This window comes from Hordeum vulgare, chromosome 7H (genome assembly GCF_904849725.1).
Source record: "Hordeum vulgare subsp. vulgare chromosome 7H, MorexV3_pseudomolecules_assembly, whole genome shotgun sequence".
Classification (NCBI taxonomy): Eukaryota; Viridiplantae; Streptophyta; class Magnoliopsida; order Poales; family Poaceae; genus Hordeum; species Hordeum vulgare.
In genome coordinates this window covers 223,675,438-223,698,794 of record NC_058524.1, presented here as the reverse complement: position 1 = coordinate 223,698,794, position 23,357 = coordinate 223,675,438, and positions in this window count along the sequence as shown.

Below are 23,357 nucleotides of genomic sequence, written 5' to 3'. Positions count from 1 at the left end.
TCTTCACGGCAGACTTCCAAACCCTCACAAACTCGGTCACCCGGTGATCCACAATTGACTGTTGGATGCTCTAGACCATGACGCCTAACCGTCTGGAGGATGCACAGTCCTCAAAGGTAAAAGGCTTCAGTTCCACACAGGAACAAATTCTTTAGTGATGCTCAATCACTTGGTTTTTGGTTTTTGGTTTGGTGTTTGGGGTATTTCCTCACTAATGATTTACTCTCGAAGACTCTGAGGAATTTGGGTTGATCTAAATGACAAGTGTCAGTTTCTCATGGAGTAGCCAACCAACTAGTGACTATGGGGGGCGGCTACTTATAGCCTGGGAGCATCCCGACATGATTTGACATAAATGCCCTGGATAAGATCAGTGAGGTGGCGCGTGTCGCGGCAACGGTCGGAACTTTCAACTGTGAAATCCCTCATGTCTCTCATATTCCTCACTTGAGGCTTTGGCAGGTTTAGGATTGGGTTGAGCATCATGAGGAAATTCATTCTGTAGTATTACCTCGACCCCCTTTAACAATACGGTGTTCCTAAGACTCAAGAGTAAAGAAAACGAAACAGAAAGAGTAAGTCTTCACGCTTTGAAGTCTTCATACAGTTATTCTTGAGGACACACCGAATTCCTCATCTTCAATATCTTCATGAGGAATATCAATTTCATCGCAATTTCTTCGCGATCAAAGTCTTCATGCTTAGGCCAATTTCTTCACCCGTAGACATACATTTTTAGGGGTCGATATTCATCGTATAACTCAAACTCCTCAACGACTTATAGAGCCTGTGTACACTTATAAACACATTAGTTACTTAACATATAAGTCTTCAAACTACCAAAATCACTAAGGGGTCTAGATGCACTTACAATCTCCCCCTTTTTGGTGGTTGATGACAATCAGGTTAAGTTTTCAACGGGGATAAAAATATGAAGTGTAAATACTGAGTTTGATGAATTTGAAATCAAGATACTCAGAGACTTCCCCTGAAGATGTGCATATTTTGAGGTATTTGCTTTGCACAGCAAATGCACATTGATGATTTATATCATGGAGATCTCCCCTTGTATCTTGTAAATCATGCATACATTTGACATATAATGTGAGGAATTGAAAATGTTTGATAAAAATGGTGTCTGAAGAATTTCAGCATGCCAACATTGATATACTTTGAGGAATAAGCATGCGAAGAAAAACGTTCAAAAGAGTCAGAGCACCATCGGGCTTAAGTTACAACTCATTACATAAAAACACTTCAGAAGAACCAAGAGTTTGTAACTTAATAATATATATAAGCCCCAAAATAGATCCCGCTTGAAGACTAACTCAAATTTCTCCCCCTTTGTCATCAAGTGACGAAAAGGGACAAAACTGAGGACTAACGCCCCATGAAGACTTTCACTTCTTGGCTGATGAAGAGGCGTGAGGATTCTTGGCGACAGGCTTCTTCCTTGGACTAGTTGCAATGTCTTCTAGTTCTTCATCTGAATCAGCAGTGCGGAATGAGGAAAAAGAACTGTCCTCAAGGTTAGGAACTGGAATTGGCTTGAATTTCTTCTTGGGAGGCCACGACCAGTTGAAGTCCTGAGTAAAATCCAATTCGTCAAGTTCCTCTTGAGTCTTCACATGAGCCAAGGTGTCCCACGTACGATCAAACACGTCATGAAGATAATAGTGATTTTTCCTCACTGCATTCTGAGTTTCGTTGAGGGTTTTCATAATGGCACTGAATTGACGTTTGACCCATTTGTGATTGTGATCGACCTTCTGATGAAGACTCAGGAGTAGCTCTTTGTTATTCATCACTCTGGGGGCAGTTGGGCTTTGAGGATCTTGGGTAGCAGTGTCATCATATGAAGAATATGACTCTGCTTGGCGAAACTGGCCATCAAGGGGCCGATTTCCTTCATCAATCACAGATTTGCCTTTGCTTTCAACAAGCTCAAATGTTTTCTTGATGACTCTGATTGGCGGTAGATATCCCATGTGATTAGGAAAATTAGCATGGTAGTTGATGTCTGACCTGCTTCTGATGAATCTCATGATCCACGGTGCATAAATTTTCATTTCAAACGGCGACAGTGCATTATCAGCCGAGGTCCTCAGGAAGAAGTCATGAAGATTCATAGGTATACCATGGATGACATTGAAAGGGATATTCTTCATGATGCCTACGACATCTTCTTCATCATCGTGGCCTTTGATAGGAGCGATGACATTGGCTAGGATTCTGTAGACTGTTCGTGGTTCATACTTCAAGTCTTGAACCAGAAAGCGACTCCTTGGAGGTTGGTCCTTGGCCAAAGGCTTCATGAGGACTTCCATCAGTTTGTTTGGCAGCTCACGTTCATCATACAATAACACCGCATTCTCTGAGGGAATTGAGACTGGAAGAGCTCGAAGCAATTCAGTCGCAGGCGCTTTGTAGTGCGTGTGCTGAGTCATCCAATCCAAAACCCAAGTGTTGACATCCTTTGGGTCTCCAGAAATGTGCAGTGTGGCGTAGAACTAAAGAATGATGTCGCAGTTCCAGTCGCCAATGTCAGTGCAGAGAGGCAGCAATCCAGCTTCGTGAAGAACGTTGAGGACTAGAGTAAAGCAAGGAATTTCTTCCATGTCACGGTGAGGAATATGCTTCTGCTGAAATATCTTGTTCCTCCCAGAGAGTACTGAAGCATAGTAGTTGAGCTGGCTCCTCATCCAAAACTTTCGGTGCCTAATGCGAAGCTTATCATAAGGATTTGCGCCAGTGAAGTACATACGTTCTTCATAAAATGCCTCCTTTTGAAACTTTGGCCTTTTGGAGAAAGGCTAATTCTGCTGCGGTTGAAGATTATGTTGTTGTTCTGGAGGAGGAGCTATTACTATTGTGGTTTCTGTGTTTACCACAACAATAGCAGTTTCAGTATTTGGGGCAGGAGCATTTTCTTCATTCTGAGCATTTTCATCAGATTGAGGATTTTCCTCAGCTTGAGGAATTTGCTTGTTGGAGGAGGCAGTTGTAGCATTAGTCACTGCATTATCTTCAGCTGATGTAGCTGATTCTTGAGCAGATTCCTCACGGAAGGTATTCCCATCAGATCCTGTGAGGATTTCTATTGCAGCAGGAGTAGGTGGGATTTGAGTTGACCTTGGTGAGTGATGAGTTTCTTCCGAGAAGTTATCATGAATAACTGGAGTGGTGCACCCGGTTTCATCATCACCCACAATTTCATCAGAGGTCTTTTGAGGAATGGTAGGTTGAGGAATATCATCAATTTGTATTTTCTCATCCATGATTTCTTCAGCTTGAGCATCCTCCATTTCCTCATCATCTTTAGGAATGGCATAGTCAACTCCAAAGGGAACCAGTGAGTAGGATGGAGCTACATTCAGAAGCGTAGCATCCACAGGGGTAGTTGAAGACTCTGTGTGAGTGACCTTTGGGCGCTTGGCCTCTGAGGATTCTGAGGTCATTAAAGCTTTTCTCTTCTTTGCTTCTTTCTCAACAGCTTTGGTCTTCTTCATGTCTGATGCAGATGGAATCATCTTCTTCACCTTTGAGGGTTGAGGTGAAGGAATAGTTTCATCAGGAGCTGGTGCACACACGGTCCTGGCATTTTCCTCAGCTGGAACAGTTTCTTCAGGTGGAGCAGATTCTTCAGCTGGAGTATCTTGACGAATTTCCTCAGGAGCAGGTTCATCAGCTTCATCTTCTTCTGTCAGCTGAACCGTGTAGCTAGACTCAGGTAGCTTTTGCTGCACAGGAGGAGGAGCTTTCTTGTTGTATTCATCAGCTGCAGCTGTTGCAACCTTGATGAACTTCACCTTGACACTTTGACAATCAGATAGGCTTGTGTACTTATCTGTCAAGGTTTTCAATTCAGCCTTAGTTGATACAAGAGCTTCACGCATCAGATTGAGGAGATTATGCTTGAGGAATTTTTCCTTCTTGAGTTTAGCAGCCTTTGCTTGCTTGGTTTGTTGTTCTTTCCATTTTGCCTCATTGATGAAGGTTGCAACCATGTGACTGACAGGAGGGGGAAGCTTCAAGTCATCAATGGGAGTGTTTGGATCTTCATACCAGAGGTTGATGAAGTCCAGCAGAACCTTCGTGTCCATGGCAAGAGGAATAGAGCTGCCTTAGGCTTCTGCAACTCGTTCCAGCTTGTTCCTGATGATTGCTTGAAGAGTTTCATCATCAAATTGCTCATTTCCTTCTGATGCAGAAGGAACGTTGATGATTTTGCTAGGACTAGGCCTGATGCCTCTTCCAGCAGTCATTTTAGTCTTCAAGAGAGGTGGTGAAGACTTTGTAGCAGAACTCGTGGCAGATGGCACTAAGGAACTGGAATGAGCAGGCTGATGCTTAACTATCTGCTTCTGTTGAGGTTGTGAGGACTGTGGTGTTGTTGAAGGTTTTCGCACTAGTGCAGCCTTCTGAGGCAATTGCTCTTTTGGCACTGAGGCCTTTATTTTCTTCGGCATAGTCTTCTTCTGAGGAATAGTTGTACCAGAGGCCTCAGCAGCTGAAGAGGTGGCGGCAGTGGCAGCAGCAGTAGAGTCATCGTTGAATTTCTTCACGGTTGCTTCTGCTTTCTTCTGTAGCTTAGACAAATATTTGTTTTTCTCATCAGGTTAATTCTGAATTGTTTCAACGCTTGAGGGATGAGCAGCGTGTTGATCACCCTCAGGAGGCCTCTTGCATGGTGGCTTGAGGGTGAATTTCTTCGCATATTTTGGAGTTACATAACGGTATTCCTTCCACTCCTTAACCCACCTGCGTTCAATTTTATGAAGCCTTATCTTGCGCTTCGCCATGGTTTCTTTGCCATATATTTCCTCATTCGGAGTGCAGTAGTCAGCATATATTTCTTCAGGAATATCAAGAGTTGTGTTCTGTTCAAGCTTATTTCCTCCCTTTTGCTTCCTGTCATCTTCCATTTTCTTCAACTGAGGCTTTTGCTCAGGAATATGCACTCTTGAAGATTCTAATGACACTGGTAAAGTTTCTTCGAGGAACGCTGCAAATGAGTTAAGTTGATGAGAACCTAGTGATTCATCAGCTAACATTTTGTACCTGTGAACAGAGTATGGGTGCGAAGAATTTGGAGAGGTCATATGCGTTCTCAGATTTGAAGAAATTGAAAAAAAAATAGAAGTTGAGGAATTTAACCAGTGGGTTGAGGAATTTGACTAAGCATTGTGATCTTGGGTTCTAGAGTTGTGCAGATTCAAGAATTTACATAATTGAGGAATCTCATGAAGAATTTGAGTGGCTTAGTGAAATTCATCAAGTGTTTGAGGAATGAGTGTGCATGGTTGACAAACACTCTGAGGAAAAACATATTTCGCGAGTCTAAAGTGAAATAATAGATCAACACAGGCAGTAAAATAAGATTTTAATTACCCTGAGCAAAGAACACGAAGAACAGGAGCAGTAAAAGAGTGAACCTCTTTGATTCAGATCTTCTGCGCCCTAACTTGGCGGCAGAAATCAGCTACGGCGGTGGCAGAGGGAGAGATTCCGCTTCTGGCGTGAGTTCGGCGACGGCGAGGGCGAGGCAGTGAAGCTTTTCCTCACCGACGACGAGATTGCTAGCGGTGGCGCTAGGGTTGAGCTTGAGCGGAGAGAAGACGAGAGGACAAAGAGTTTTAACCGAGGGGGGGTAAGGGCCTATTTATAGCTCAGGTGAAAAACTGTTCGGCCGAAACTTTCTGACCAAACTGCCCTTGCCCATTCGTCTTCGCACGACACGTGGAGCCCACGATTGAAGCGGTGGAGATCGTGGTTATCCGATCGTGGGAAGTGGGTCCCGTTATTGTGTAACATTATAAAAAATTCACTTTTGAAGTTTTGACGATTTCGTTGCAAAGTCCTCAGCTCACAAGGACATAGTGACGATTTTGAAAAAGTTTCAAGTAGAACGCATATGAAGAAATGAATAGACTGGGTTGAGCTTAGCATAGAGGGGAGTCGGGTCCGATCACATTCACTTAGATGAAATATCAAATTGAAGACTGAGCTATAAGTGAATGTTGTTGAGGACTTTGAAATCCCAGTCTATATATATCTATATATATATATATATATATATAGGCAAATGAAATTCATCAAATGTTTTGAAGAATTTGAAGATTTTGATGATTTTGAAAAACTTGAGGATTTTGTGACAAAGTGTCACATTGATGAATTTCAAGTTTGAAGAATAACAGCTTGAAGAATTTCAAAGTTGGTTGGTGGCGTGACCCATCGTATAAGAATGATGATTTCAGTCGCCGCGTACAATTGTCGTAGGGCCCTAAGAACCAAATTATTCATAATTTCCTCACACTAAGAGTGATTTTCTTCATTGATCGAAGAAAATCGATTCTTCGTGTGTTGCACATCTAAGTCATCAATTTTGCATAAGTGTTAGGATGTGAGCATTTTTTCACAAAACATTTCAAGATTCTAAGATATTTAGCTCACACCACAACTTGTAAAACCTTCTCTCATCCATGGGCTTAGTGAAAATATCCGCTAGTTGATTGTCAGTCTTCACATACTCAATGATGATATTGCCCTTGAGGACATGGTCCCGAAGAAAATGATGATGAATCTGGATGTGCTTAGTCTTCGAGTGTTGTACTGGGTTGTAGGTGATCTTGATTGCACTCTCATTGTCGCAATAGAGAGGCACATTCTTCATGTTGATGTAGTAGTCTCTGAGGGTTTGCTTCATCCATAGTAGTTGAGCACAACAGAATCCAGCAGCAATGTACTCAGCTTCGGCAGTGGAGAGAGAAACGCAGTTTTGCTTCTTTGAGGACCAGCAGACTAATGATCTTCCGAGGAAATGGGAAGTGCCATAAGTTGACTTGCGATCCACACGGTCACCAGCATAATCAGAATCAGAATATCCAACGAGATGAAGATTTGAGCCCTTGGGGTACCATAATCCTAGTGTTGGTGTGTGAGCTAAGTATCGAAGAATATGCTTCACAACCTTATGGTGTGATTCCTTTAGTTTTGCTTGAAAACAAGCACACATGCAAACACTAAGCATTATATCTGGCCTAGATGCACATAGATACAATAAAGAGCCAATCATCGAGCGATATACGTGTTGATCGAAATCTTTACCATTTTCGTCGGTGCATAGGTGGCCGTTGGTAGGCATGTGAGTCTTCAAGCCTTTGCATTCATGCATGTCGAATTTCCTTAGAACATCCTTGAGGTATTTCTCCTGAGATATGAAGATCCCATTGCGTTGTTGACGAATTTGAAGACCTAAGAAGAATTTCAGCTCCGCCATCATAGACATCTGATATTCTTCACTCATCATGTAAGCAAATTCATCACTGTAACGTTTGTTAGTACAACCAAAGATAATGTCGTCGACATATATTTGGCACACAAATAGTTCATTATCATAGGATTTAGTGAAAAGAGTTGGATTGAGTGAACCAGGTTTCAAGCCTTTCTTCATGAGGAATTCCTTCAATGTATCATACCACGCCCGAGGGGCTTGCTTGAGGCCATAGAGTGCCTTTTTGAGTCTAAAGACTTTGTCTGGATGCTTCGGATCCTCAAAACCTGGGGGCTGAGCAACATATACTTCTTCCTCAAGCTTACCATTGAGGAATGCACTTTTCACATCCATTTGATATAGAGTAATGTTATGATGATTAGCATAAGCAAGTAGAATTCGAATGGCTTCAAGTCTAGCAACAGGTGCAAAAGTTTCATCGAAATCAATTCATTCAACCTGTGTGTAGCCTTGGGCTACAAGTCGTGCCTTATTCCTCACCACTTGACCATCCTCATCTTGCTAGTTTCGGAAAATCCACTTGGTGTCGATGATATTGTGCTTGCGAGGATCTGGTCGTTTGACGAGTTCCCACACGTCATTTAGCTTGAATTGAAGAAGTTCATCTTGCATGGCTTGAATCCACTCAGGTTCCATGAAAGCCTCAGCAACTTTTGAGGGTTCTATGATAGACACAAAGGAGAAATGCCCACAAAAGTTAACTAAATGTGAAGCTTTTGTGCGAGTGAGAGGACCTCACGCGTTGATGTCATCGAGGATTTTGTCAAGTTCTACTTGATTTGCAATCCTTGGGTGAGATGGTTAAGGATTTTCTTTTCTGGGCTGAGGAATCTGCTCTAGAGCAATTTCCTCAGGAGCACCTTCTTGAATTTCATCAGTGTTGGGGACGATTTCTTCATCAATTTCCTCAGTAGGAACAATGTCTTCAGTAGCTTTGAACTTGATTGCTTCCTCAGGAGATAGTTTATCTGGCACAGGAGGCAATTGCTCTCTTTGCGAGCCATTAGTTTCATCGAACTGCACACCTACATTTTCAACAACCTTGTTGTGATAGGTGTTGAAGACTCTGTAGGTGTGCGAGTCCTTTCCGTAACCAAGCATAAAACCCTCATGTGCTTTAGGTGCAAATTTTGAGCTATGGTGAGGATCTCTAATCCACATTTTGCATCAAGACTTTGAAATAACTTACATTGGGTTTCTTATCAGTGAGGAGTTCATATGAGGTTTTCTTGAGGAACTTGTGAAGATATACCATGTTGATGATGTGGCAAGCAGTGTTGATTGCTTCAAGACAAAAACGACGAGTAGTTTGATATTCTTCAAGCATAGTTCATGCCATTTCAAACAGAGTCCTATTCGTGTGTTCAGCGAGGCCACTCTGTTGACGAGTATAGGGAGCAGATAATTCGTGAGTAATACCAAGTTCATCAAGATAATCATCAAGACCGGTATTTTTAAATTTTGTCCCGTTATCACTCCTGATGTGTTTGATCTTGACGCCGAAGTTCGTCGAGGCCCTTGAGGAAAATCGTTTAAAGACTTCCTGCACTTCAATTTTATACAAAATGATATGTACCCAAGTGTATCGAGAATAGTCATCAACGATGACAAAGCCATATAAGGATGCTGCATTGGTTAGAGTAGCATAATGAGTAGGTCCAAATAGATCCATGTGAAGCAATTCAAACGGACGAGTAGTAGTCATGATGGTCTTTGAGGGGTGTTTGGATCTGGTCATTTTTTAGACTCACAAGCACCGCAGAGGTGGTCCTTGAGGAATTTGACTGATTCAATGCCAATGACACGCTTCTTCTTCGCCGGCATGTGCAAATTCCTCATGCCTGCATGACCAAGTCTTCGATGCCATAGCCAGCCTTCTGAGGTTTTTGCTAGTAAGCATGTGGCTGGTTGAGGACCTGTGGAAAAATCAACAATGTACAAATCTCCTCTCCAAAAGCCTTCGAAGACTTTGGATCTGTCAGATTCCATGATAACTACACATCTATATTTTCCAAAGATAACAACCATATCAAGATCACAAAGGATTGAGACTGACATGAGGTTAAACTCAAGCGATTCGACAAGCATCACTTTGTCCATGCTTTTACCTTTGTCTACATAAGTGATTTGCTTTAGTGGTGATGGAGTCAGTGGCATATTCATCAGCAAGCTTTTGTCACCAGTCATGTGGTTTATGCAACCATTATCAAGAACCCACTCACTACTCTTGGGTTTGTCATCGTTTGAACATTTTGTCATGAAGCAATAGGTTGGAGCGAAGTCATGCGCATAGTCATCAGCTTAGATAGCATTGTCATTTCCTTCAAGGTTGAAGATTGACTTGCTCACGAATGTGGTAGCCAGTGCAAGACTTGCCACGCCAGACTCTGAGTCTTCTTCAGAACCTTCCTCTTCATCACATTCCTCAGATTCTTCCTCAGAATCCATTTCCTTGCCAATGAGTGCACGAGCCTTTCTGAAACTAGTCTTCTTGTGCAATAGGACTTTGAGGATGAGGATTTTGAAGATTTATTCTTTTTCTTTGAGTCATCAGAACTTTCATCCTTGTATTTCTTCTTCTTTGATTCCTTCACGAGCGAGGACAATCAGCAATATATTGACCAGATTTCTTGCATTTGTGGCAGCTTCTTTTCTTGTAGTCCTCAGATGAAGATTCTGATTTCCTCATATCTCTTCTTGAACATTTACCAAACTGGCCACGCCTTGTAAACTTCTGGAATTTTATCACAAGCATTGCAAGCTCATGTCCAAGTTCTTCAGGATCACCAATGTTGCAATCTGAGTCTTCTTCTTTCGATGAGGAAATTGCTTTGGCCTTCAGTGCACGAGGTCCATACAGATCTCTCTTTTCTTCCTGTTTGAATTCATGAGTATTAAGGCTTTCAAGTATATTAGCGGGATCAAGCATTTTATACTCTGCTCTTTCTTGAATCATCAGAACCAGTGTATCAAATGATGGATCTAGAGATCTTAGCAGTTTCTTCACAACTTCGTGGTCAGTGATGTCCCGAGCTCCCAGTGCTTGCAGTTCATTTGAGATGTCAGTGAGGCGATCAAAGGTATCTTGGCAGCTTTCCTTGTCAAGCCTCTTGAAGTGGTTGAAGAGATTGCGAAGAACATCAACGCGAGAGTCACGCGGAGTTGAAATTCCTTCATTGACATTGGACAATCTATCCTAGATAAGCTTTGTTGTGCCCAAAGCACTCACTCTGCCATACTAACATTTGCTCGGATGGCCACAGTTGATATTCTTCGCTTGAGAATCAAGTTGCTTGAATTTCTTCACATCAGCGGCAGAGACAGTAGCAGTGATGGAGGGAATGCCATGTTCCACACTATACTAGAGATCATTGTCAATAGCGTGAAGATGCATCTGCATCTTCGTCTTCCAGTAGGGAAAGTCCTTTCCTTTGAAGGTAGGACATCCCGCAGTAACCTTGATCATACCTCCAGTCGACATAAATAAAACTCCATGTGGTTAAACCAAAATCACACAGAATAAGGGAGTACCTTGCTCTAATACCAATTGAAAGTGTGTTATATCGACTAGAGGGGGTTTGATACGTCTCCAACGTATCTATAATTTTTGATGGTTTCATGTTGTTATCTTGTCAAACTTTGGATGTTTTATATGCCTTTTGTATCTTTTTTTGGGACTAACCTATTAATTCAGTGCCAAGTGCCAGTTCCTGTTCTTTCCGTGTTTTTGACCCTTTTTTAGGCGGAGTCCAAACGGAATAATTCTTTCGCGATGATTTTTTATGGAAAATGTCAAAAATACCGGAAGAAAAAGATACCGGAGAGGGGTCCCCATGAAGCCACAAGCCCTGTCAGCGCCCCCCCCCCCCCCGGGCCGCACCAACCAAGCTTGTGGGCCCCTCAGGGGCCCACTTGACGCAACTCCACCGCCATCTGGTCCTATAAATCCAGAAACCTCCAGAAAGAAACCTAGATCGGGAGTTCCGCCGCCGCAAGCCTCTGTAGCCACCAAAAACCAATCTCGAGCCCGTTCCGGCACGCTGCCGGAGGGGGAATCCATCTCCGGTGGCCATCTTAATCCTCTCGGCAATCTCCGTGACGAGGAGGGAGTACTTCTCCCTCGGGGCTGAGGGTATGTAGCAGTAGCTATGTGTTTGATCTCTCTCTCTCTCGTGTTCTTCAGATGTCTTGATCTCGATGTACCGTGGGCTTTGCAACTATAGTTGGATCTTATGATGTTCTTCCCCCTCCCCCTTGTGTAATGAATTGAGTTTCCCCTTTGTAGTTATCTTATCGGATTGAGTCTTTGAGAACACTTGATGCATGTCTTGCACGTGTCTATCTACTGTGATCAACTTGCGGGTTTGTGACATTTGGAACCTATGCATATGGGTTGGCACACGTTTGATTCATGTGAGTACTCGATGTATGTTTTGGTGATCAACTTGCGGGTTCGTGACATTGGGAACCTATGCATAGGGGTTGGCACACGTTTTGACTCTCCGATAGAAACTTTGGGGCACTCTTTGAAGTTCTATGTGTTGGTTGAATAGATGATTCTGAGATTGTGTGATGCATATCGTATAATCATACCCACGGATGCTTGAGGTGACAATGGAGTATCTAGGTGACATTAGGGTCTTGGTTGATAAGTATCTTAAGGTGTTATTCTAGTACGAACTCTATGAAAGATTGAACGGAAAGAATAGCTTCGTGCTATTTTACTACGGACTCTTGAATAGATCGATCAGAAAGAATAACTTTGTGGTGGTTTCGTACCCGACAATAATCTCTTTGTTTGTTCTCCGCTATTAGTGACTTTGGAGTGACTCTTTGTTGCATGTTGAGGGCTAGTTATATGATCCAATTATGTTATTATTGTTGAGAGAACTTCACTAGTGAAAGTATGAATCCTAGGCCTTGTTTCCACGCATTGCAATACCGTTCGTGCTCACTTTTGTTACTAGTTACCTTGCTGTTTTTGTAATTTCAGATTACAAAAGCCTATATCTACCATCCATATTGCACTTGTTTCACCATCTCTTCGCTGAACTAGTGCACCTATACAACTTCCCATTGTATTGGGTGTGTTGGGGACACAAGAGGCTCTTTGTTATTTGGTTGCAGGGTTGCTTGAGAAGACCATCTTCATCCTATGCCTCCCGCGGATTGACAAACCTTAGGTCACCTACTTGAGGGAAAATTGCTATTGTCCTACAACCCTCTGCACTTGGAGGCCCAACAACGTATACAAGGAGAAGGTTGCGTAGTAGACATCAAGCTCTTTTCTGGCGCCGTTGTTGGGGAGGTTAGCGCTTGAAGGTATATCTTTAGATCCTGCAATCGAATCTTTTTGTTTCTTGTTCTTTCGCTAGAAAACTACAAAAAAATGGAATTGAGGATGCCGCATATGCTCCATCTTTTCAATGTCTTTCGTGAGCATGATGGGAAGGAAAATTGTGCTCAAGTGCTGACAGAAGAATTACATAGAATGCTTGGCATAGAATATGTGAATGATGAGCATGATTGCAATGTTCTTAGCATGAATTCTTTGAATACCCATGATGCTAATGATATGCAAAGCCACAAGCTTGGGGATGCTATATTTGATGAATATGATCTTTTTAGTTCTTCCTCTTTGAATGATCAAAATTATTTTGATGAAATCATGCCCCCTATCCATGATGATTATTGTGAGGATACTTATGCTTTAAAGAAGAGGGATGATAAAACTTGTCATACTCTCGAGAACCCTTTTGCTAAACCTTGCTTTTTCATTGTGGACACAATTTGTAGTGCTCAAGTCTTTTACAATACTCCCACTACTATTCTTGAGAATAGATTTCCTTATGTGGAGAGTAGTAAAATTTCTACGCTTGTAGATCATGAACAGAATGCTTTAGGTGCTCGTTATATTGTTGAATTCTGTCACACCCTGTTTTTCATCACAAGTATTTTATGTTGCAAAAATCAGAGCTTGTTAAAACTTTTTCAAATAATGTTGTGAGTGCAATGTCAGCCCTTGTATGAGTGAATGCTTGCTTGCTTGATGACTCAAACCCATGAAAAACTTATTATTTTGCTCTCTTCAAAAACCCTTTTTCCTTTATATCAAGATCACCTTCATCATGTTGGGATACACTACTAGCTCATGAAGCCAAGTGGCACTTCCAACCAAAGTTGGTGATCTGATCCAGATATTATTTTCATTCATTAAAAACATTAATTGGTGATTTAAAATATTATTTTCCTATTTTATATTTATGTCTGTTTCTAAGGCCACGAATGATATTCCCACAAGGAAAATTGCTTTCCTGCCTTAGAAAATTATGAGTAAATTCATGGAAGCTCAGAAGGACATATTTTTCCATATATAAGATTTTAAACCCTATTTTATATTAATATTATTTGAGTAAAACCCTGAAAATCATTTCTGTCTGTTTTAGCTTTTTGAGATGTTTCCAAAGGAAATGACCTCAATAAATTCCCATAAAATTACAGGAGCCCTCCCAAGCCATATTAGGTGCTCACATAAAATCTCACCTTGATCCAAGGTGGGGAAGTGCACCTAATGAGCCCAAAACCCTCTCTATCCAGAGAAAAGTTGGAACAACTCTACATTGCAAAGTCTCTCCAATGGAGCTGAAACTTTGCAGAGGTGTTTGACACCCCAAATGAGGACTCCACACCAAAGATGGGATTTGTGAGACTCTGATTGTCCACACTTCCTTTGTAAAGGACAGTAGTGGACATTTTGAGGCGTTTTCAAGTTTACAAAGCTAGACTTGTTCAATGGAGCTCAAATTTGATGAAACCCCATGTTTTTAGCCCAAGACCAAACCTGTTAAGTTTCAGTTCCAGTGGTGGAGTGGAAGCACCCCAAATCACTGTCGAACACCTACTGACAGGAAGGTAAAAACCCTCCTAGCCACTGTTTTACCCAATGGCAAAGCCCCAAACTTGGTGAGTTAGAGCCCCAGAACACCCTAAGCACCCAATCAACCAGCCCCTCCCCAACTCCAAGCACTAGTGACAAGATCTTCAATTTGAGCTGCAGGCCAGTACTGGAAACACTGGTGTTCCTTGCCTCCTTTGACCAGCTCGTGCTCCCACTAACACACAACGGCTAGGCACACTCCCAGCAACACTCAGGACATGGAGGACACGTCCAAAGGGCCCCAGAGCGCGCCAGCATGCCGTGGCATGCCAAAACCACGCTCTGGACGCGCTACAGAGAACCTCCAGCAAGGGGACGTCGCCCCGGCCAGTTCCAACCCCCCCCCCCCCAGTAATGTCCAAACACTCCCCCGACACCCACTCTGTGCAAAGCTACCATCAGGGGCCCCCTCTCCTCGCGCAAGAGCTCAGGCGACGCGTGCCTGCGCACGCCCAACGCGGCCGAGCATGCACGGTCGCTGCGGCTCGACCCCACTCGCTTTCCCTCTGCGGTCGATGCACCAGGAGGTCCTAAACCACGTCCCGAACACGTGGTTTCGCGGTCAGCACCTCACTGTGCTCACACGCGCGCCACGGTGAGTCACCGGCGCGCCTGAGTCGGCTCACCGCCGCTGGCCTATAAATAGGTCCCCCCCGGCACCCCAGCACCCCCCAGGCAGCTTCAGCACAACCTCTAGACTCCCCCTAGCCACCCAATCGACCTCGCACAGCCCCGGTGCTCGAGATCGACCGAGGCCCCTCCGCCTCGGAGCTCCGGTCGATCTCCGGCTACACGCCGGCTCCTGCGCCGCCCGACCTCCCATTGCACTCCCCTTGACGCCAGGATCATTTCCCCCAACTTCCCCGAGCGAATCCATGCCCCTAGCCACTAGCTCGACGCCAGCCCGAAACCTTTCCGCCACGAGCACCTCGTCGCCGGCGACCCATACCACCTCCGGTGACGTCCCGACCACGAGCAGGTAGGCGGAAGAACGAGGGACCCATTCCCGCTCCTAGATTGGCCTGAGGGCAACGGTAGCCTCGCCGGCGTCCGTCTCCTATTCCTGGTGGATTGTCTTGAGAAGTGCCACGTACGTCGCACGCCCATCTTCCTCTACCACGAGCACTGGGTCAACGCCGACACTAAGGAATATCACGTGGACGTGATAGTGAAGGCTAATGACTCCCCGTCTAGTTGGTTCTTCGAAGGACCACAGATGGGAGAGCTGATGTTGGCAGTGGAGACGGCCGCACGAGAGGTGCTCGTGCGTCTCCGCAGCATCCTCCCTGAGATGGCTAATGAGCCTGTCACTCGTCACCTACCTTTCATTAAGGAAGGGGTGGATGGGAGTTGGACACTCACCCCAGCCACAGAGGATGGGATGCCATTAAGGTTTCATACCTACTTCAGCCTCTCGTTGGACACCCTGACGCACTTCCTGGTTAAGGAATCAGCCAAGCTTCGCCAAGAGCTGCACCTAGTCAAGGGCCTGCTCCAAACTGAGAAGATGCAGAATCACAAAGTAAAGAAGGCAGGCGCACCTGAAGGGAGGACAGCTGTTGCTACTAGGGGTGGTGTGTTACCCATCCAGGCAGTCCCTCTTCGGAGTCGCCGCCTGACAGCGGAAGAATACACTGAGATCTTCGCCGCCTCGCCTAAGAGACGCCGTGATGTGCGGATTCTTTCTTCCACTTCTATAAAGGAAGAAGATGTTGATGAAGACGAGGACAAAGATGAGGATCCTGTTGAATCCGTCTTTGAGACTGAGCAGTCCGCCGTGTAGGATTTAGCATAGGCAATTAGGAGTACCCCGAGCATAGGGTATCCATGTATCCGTTTCTAATTTACGTATGTGTGCATGATGTAAGTCACCTATTGCCTTAGGCAGCCTGTAAGTGACTACATCACCTAGTTTTTGTGAATGCAATTTCCGTTTGTCAAAAACTTTGGTTTTGAAAACTTGGCACTTGCACGTATTGGACCCCCTCTTACTAGGAACGAATCCTTGTATTCCCGAGCAAGGTGGCATTTTGACCTGTCTGTTTCTATGACAGGATGGTGAACGCAACCCGCAACAGCACCTTCGGCAACCCCGGCGCCGGCTCCTCAGGGACGCCGCAGGGAACCGAAGGAGAAGCTCACGCTGGAGGTCACCACGAGCAACCTAGAGACCTTCCGCCACCACCTCCTCCTTAGAACTTGATGATGGCTCAGTTCCTTCAAGCTCTTCGGGAGGAGCGTCAAGCCAGCAATGCCGCTATTCAGCAGCTGACTCAAGTCCTGGTGGACAACCCGCCACGGAATGGGAATGGCGGTGGCCGCTCTACTCTTTCTGAGTTCATGCGGACTACGCCCCCCATATTCACGGAGACGACTGAACCACTGGACGCCGATGACTGGATCCGCACCATTGAAGACCTCCTTGCACTGGTCAAGTGCATCGACGATCATGAGAAGGTCCTTTATGCTTCTCACTGTCTCGGAGGCACCGCCAGGGCATGGTGGGATGGATTCCAGATCATGCGGATAGGGCAAGTCATCACTTGGGTGATGTTCAAGGAAGGATTTCGCGCGGCTCACATTCCACCTGGGCTGATGACCATTAAGAAGCGGGAATTCTGAGCCTTGAGGCAGGGCAGTGGAACTGTTAAGGAGTACCTGCAGAAGTTTAACCTCTTGTCGAGGTACGCACCCGAAGATGTTAACACTGAGGCCGCTAAGGTGGAACGCTTCATGGAAGGGTTACAACAGTCCCTGCAATACCAGCTGGTGGTTTGCGACTGCCAGACTTTCAGCGAGTTGGTTAACAAGGCGCTTATGCTGGAAGACAAGCGTCGTGCGATGGACGACACCCGCAAGCGCAAACTGATAGGCAGTGGAGGACCCAGTAGCGCAAGACCAAGACCATGGCAGTCAGCACCTGCAAGACCCAACTTTCAGCAGCAGCAGTACAAGCACCCGGTGTTCCGCCAGAATTATCAGCCTCAGCAGCAAGCCAAGCCAGTAGTCAACCCGCCGAACAACGGTGGAGTCAAGACCAACCCTTCGGGGCAGGTCACCTGCTTTGGGTGTGGTCAGACCGGGCACTATTCCAGGCAGTGCCCCAACAAGAAGCCCGACGCACCGCGTCCCAATGCACCCAACCCCGGTCAAGGTGCACCAGGAAGGAACCAGGCCCCCCGCAACCAACAGTTCAATGGCAGGGGCCGGATCAATCACATCACTGCAGAAGAGGCGCAGGAAGACCCGGACTGCATTCTGGGTACGTTCCTCGTCAACTGAACTCCAGCAACAGTGTTGTTTGATTGTGGTGCCTCGCATTCTTTTGTTACTCAAAGGTTTGCGGAGAAGTGTGGTTTAAAACCCACTCTACTCCATGGACAGATGGCAATTCAAACCCCGGGAGCAGTATTGAGGACCAACCTAGGCTGTAGAAGGGTCGAGATAGTTATCAATGCAACGAGTTTCTTGGCGGACCTCATTGTGCTTAAATCGCAAGGTGTAGAATTAATCCTCGGCATGGATTGGTTGGCCAAGCACCAGAGTCTTTTGGACTGTGCCAACAGGGCCATTACCAAGACAAGCAACCAAGGGGTCAAGGTCAAGTTTGTCTCCGAGCCAGTATCGGCTCAAGTGCCTCGAGTCAACAGTCTATCTGAGGTAGAGCTTGATCAAGTGCATGTAGTCTGTGAATACCCGGACGTCTTTCCTGACGAGCTACCCGGAATGCCTCCCGACCGAGACATCGAGTTCATCATCGAGCTCATGCCCGGATAAAGGCCTATATATAAGAAGCCTTACAGGATGGGTTCCGAAGAGCTGGCAGAGCTGAAGAAGCAGCTGGATGAGCAACTCAGGAAAGGGTTCATCCGTCCGAGTGCATCACCTTGGGGATCACCTATTCTATTTGTTTCAAAGAAGGATGGTACCATTCGACTCTGCGTCGATTACCGTTCTCTTAATGAAGTCACAATTAAGAACAAGTACCCTCTCCCCAAGATCGAAGACCTGTTTGACCAGTTAAACGGGGCCAGGGTATTTTCCAAGATCGATCTTCGATCGGGATATTACCAGTTGAAGATTAGACCCAAAGATATACCCAAGACTGCATTCGTGACCCGATATGGTCTATATGAACGCATTGTCATGCCCTTCGGTTTGACAAATGTCCCAGCCTACGTCATGTACCTCATGAACAAGGTCTTCATGGAATATTTGGACAAGTTTGTCGTCGTGTTCATCGATGACATATTAATCTTCTCCAAGTCCAAAGAGGAGCATGAGCAACACCTGAGGTTAGTTCTGGGAAAGCTTCGAGAGCACCAGCTTTATGGAAAATTCAGCAAGTGTCAGTTCTGGCTGAACGAAGTTGGATTTCCGGGTCATACCTTGACGGCAAGCGGTTTGGCCGTAGATCAGTCCAAGATTACTACAGTGACCAACTCGGAATCACTAAAGGACGTGAAGGATGCCAGGAGTTTCCTCGGGCTGGCGGGATACTACCGCAAGTTTGTAGAAGGTTTCTCCAGCATCGCTCGACCTATGACTTAGCTCTTGAAGAAAGGCCGAAAGTTCGAGTGGACACCGGTGTGCGAAGCAAGTTTCCAGGAGTTGAAGAAGAGGCTAACTACCGCCCCAGTATTGGCTACCCCAGACATCAACAAGGAATTCGTAATATATTGTGATGCCTCTGGAACCGGGCTTGGTGGAGTCCTGATGCAAGATGGCAGGGTCGTGGCGTACTTGTCACGGCAACTTCGACCGCATGAGGAGAACTACGCCACCCATGATCTCGAGCTAGCAGCTGTAGTGCATGCTCTGAAGACGTGGCGACATTACCTTCTGGGAAAGCGATGTGAGATATATACAGACCACAAAAGTCTGAAATATATCTTCACTCAAAGGGAGCTGAATATGAGGCAGCGGAGATGGCTTGAGTTGATCAAGGATTACGACCTCAGCATTCAGTATCATCCCGGCAAGGCGAACGTGGTAGCCGATGCCTTAAGCCGGAAGGCAGGCTCCTTGAACGTCACGCTCAAGGAAAGGTTACCCGTCTTGTATGAACAGATGGAGAGCTTCGGGCTTGAGATAGTCGAACCAGGATACCTGTCCAACCTCGAAGTCAAGCCTACTCTGGCAGACGACATCAAGGAAGCCCAGAAGGGACACAAGAGTATCGAAGGCCTCAAGAGGAAGGTGCGAGAAGGCAAAGCCCCAGGATTCTCGGTTGATGAGCAAGGAGTACTGTGGTACGGGAAGCGCTTATGCGTACCTAACAAGGCCGAACTTAAGGACTTGATCCTGCAAGAGGCTCATGACACACCGTACTCTATCCATCCAAGTGGTACCAAGATGTACCAAGACCTCCGAGAACGATTCTGGTGGCATGGCATGAAGAGGGAAATTGGCTCCTATGTCGCTAAATGCGATGTATGCCAGCGAGTCAAGGCTGAACACCAGCGACCTGCTGGATTGCTGCAACCTCTTCAAGTGCCAGAATGGAAGTGGGATAAAGTCGGCATGGACTTCATCACTGGGTTGGCCCGGTCGAATAAGGGTCATAACTCCATTTGGGTCATAGTCGATCATTTGACCAAGGTGGCCCATTTCATCCCCGTTAACACCACCTACGATGGCAGCCAGCTGGCCAGTCTATACATTCATCGAGTGGTGAGTCTCCATGGACTTCCCAAGGAGATCATGTCCGACCGCGACACGCAATTCACCTCAAGATTCTGGAAGAAGTTTCAAGAAGCTCTCGGAACCAAACTCTCCTTCAGTACGGCTTTCCACCCGCAAACGGGCGGACAGACCGAGAGGGTAAACCAGATACTTGAGGACATGCTCCGCGCCTGTGTTTTGGCTCATGGTGCCAAGTGGGAAGATTGTCTGCCATTTGCTGAGTTTTCTTACAACAACAGCTACCAGTCCAGTCTTCAGATGGCCCCATTCGAAGCGTTATATGGGCGGAAGTGTCGCACCCCGCTCAATTGGTCCGAAACCGGTGAAGGACTAGTTTTCGGACCAGAAGCACTGCAGGAAGCAGGGGACAAGGTTCAGCTTGTCCGAGAGAACTTGAAGGCACCTAAGTCAAGGCAGAAAAGCTATGCGGACCCTCGCCGCAGAGATGTGGAGTTTGTTCCCGGAGACCAGGTGTACTTGCGAGTCACGCCTCTCAAGGGGACCAAGCGTTCCCACGTCAAGGGGAAGCTAGCTCCCAAGTTCATTGGACCCTTCAAGATCACGGCAAGGCGCGGGGAAGTAGATTACCAGTTGGAGCTACCTCCTGAGCCTTCGGGTGTGCACAACGTGTTTCAGGTGTCACAGCTCCGGAAGTGTTTACAAGTGCCGAACGGTCCCAATCTTTACAACGACATTGATCATCAAGCTATTGACCTTCAACCGGACCTGACCTACCGCGAGAAACCAATCCGCATTTTGGATGAAGCCGAACGTTGCACCAGAAGCCGCACCATCAAGTTTTTCAAGGTTCAGTGGAGCAACCATACCGAAGCAGAAGCCACATGGGAACGTGAATACTATCTCCGATCAGAATTTCCCGAGCTATTTAACGCTTAGCTTAGGAATCTCGGGGACGAGATTCTTGTAAGAAGGATAGGTCTGTCACACCCTGTTTTTCATCACAAGTATTCTATGTTGCAAAAATCAGAGCTTGTTAAAACTTTTTCAAATAATGTTGTGAGTGCAATGTCAGCCCTTGTACGAGTGAATGCTTGCTTGCTTGATGACTCAAACCCATGAAAAACTTATTATTTTGCTCTCTTCAAAAACCCTTTTTCCTTTATATCAAGATCACCTTCATCATGTTGGGATACACTACTAGCTCATGAAGCCAAGTGGCACTTCCAACCAAAGTTGGTGATCTGATCCAGATATTATTTTCATTCATTAAAAACATTAATTGGTGATTTAAAATATTATTTTCCTATTTTATATTTATGTCTGTTTCTAAGGCCACGAATGATATTCCCACAAGGAAAATTGCTTTCCTGCCTTAGAAAATTATGAGTAAATTCATGGAAGCTCAGAAGGACATATATTTTCCATATATAAGATTTTCAACCCTATTTTATATTAATATTATTTGAGTAAAACCCTGAAAATCATTTCTGTCTGTTTTAGCTTTTTGAGATGTTTGCAAAGGAAATGACCTCAATAAATTCCCATAAAATTACAGGAGCCCTCCCAAGCCATATTAGGTGCTCACATAAAATCTCACCTTGATCCAAGGTGGGGAAGTGCACCTAATGAGCCCAAAACCCTCTTTGTCCAGAGAAGAGTTGGAACAACTCTACATTGCAAAGTCTCTCCAATGGAGCTGAAACTTTGCAGAGGTGTTTGACACCCCAAATGAGGACTCCACACCAAAGATGGGATTTGTGAGACTCTGATTGGCCACACTTCCTTTGTAAAGGACAGTACTGGTCATTTTGAGGCATTTTCAAGTTTACAAAGATAAACTTGTTCAATGGAGCTCAAATTTGGTGAAACCCCATGTTTTTACCCCAAGACCAAACCTGTTAAGTTTCAGTTCCACTGGTGGAGTGGAAGCACCCCAAATCACTGTCGAACACCTACTGACAGGAAGGTAAAAACCCTCCTAGCCACTGTTTTACCCAATGGCAAAGCCCCAAACTTGGTGAGTAAGAGCCCAAGAACACCGTGAGAACCCAGCAACCAGCCCCTCCCAACTCCAAGCACTAGTGACAAGATCTTCAATTTGAGCCGCAGGCCAGTACTGGCAACACTGGTGTTCCTTGCCTCCTTTGACCAGCTCGTGCTCCCACTAACACACAACGGCTAGGCACACTCCCAGCAACACTCAGGACATGGAGGACACGTCCAGAGGGCCCCAGAGCGCGCCAGCATGCCGTGGCATGACAAAACCGCGCTTTGGACGCGCTACAAAGAACCTCCAGCAAGGGGACGTCGCCCCGGCCAGTTCCAACCCCCCCAGTAATGTCCAAACGCTCCCCCTGACACCCACTTTGTGCAAAGCTACCATCAAGGGCCCCCTCTCCTCGTGCAAGAGCTCACGCGACGCGTGCCCGCGCGCGCCCGACGCGGCCGAGCATGCACGGTCGCTGCGGCTCGACCCCACTCGCTTTCCCTCTGCGGACGATGCACCAGGAGCTCCTAAACCACGTCCCGAACCCGTGGTTTCGCAGCCAGCACCTCACTGTGCTCGCACACGCGCCACGGTGAGTCACCGGCGCGCCCGAGTCGGCTCACCGCCGCTGGCCTATAAATAGGCGCGCCCGGCACCCCAGCACCCCCACGCAGCTTCAGCACAACCACTAGACTCCCCCTAGCCGCCCAATCAAGCTCGTAGAGCCCCGGTGCTCGAGATCGACCGAGGCCCCTCCGCCTCGGAGCTCCGGTCGATCTCCGGCTACACGCCGGCTCCGGCGACGCCCGACCTCCCATTGCACTCCCCTTGACGCCAGGATCATTTCCCCCAACTTCCCCGAGCGAATCCGTGCCCCTAGCCACTCGCTCGACGCCAGCCCGAAACCTTTCCGCCACGATCACCTCGTCGCCGGCGACCCAGACCACCTCCGGTGACGTCACGACCACGAGCAGGTAGGCGGAGGAACGAGGGACCCATTCCAGCTCCTAGATTGGCCTGAGGGCAACGGTAGCCTCGCCGGCGTCCGTCTCCACCTCTCTGGCTGGAGGTAGGAGAAGGACCCGATAGGTGGAGCCCACCTGTCGGTGTCCTGGGGCAGCCAGCGCGCGCAGCCGCTGACACTGACCCCAGGGGCCCGCAGGTCAGGTTTGAACCTCGCCCGCGCGCGCCTCGTGGCCGGTCTGCTGGCTGGGCCGACTGGGTCTCCCCCAAGGCCTTTTTCTTTTATTTTTAACCTACAGCTTAAATGATTTTTATAAAAATATTTAGCCAGTAGAAAAATATGATTCTTCCACCAAAAATGTGTAGTAATTGATTCTGTAGAGTTTGACATTTATCAAAAACAGAATCTGTTTTGGTATAATAAAATGATATTAAAAGCATTTGTTTGCTCCTATTTGCTTTTAAATAAATATGCTTAGCTAATAAAAACCATAGGAAACATTTTCCAAAATAATAAACTGAATATATTC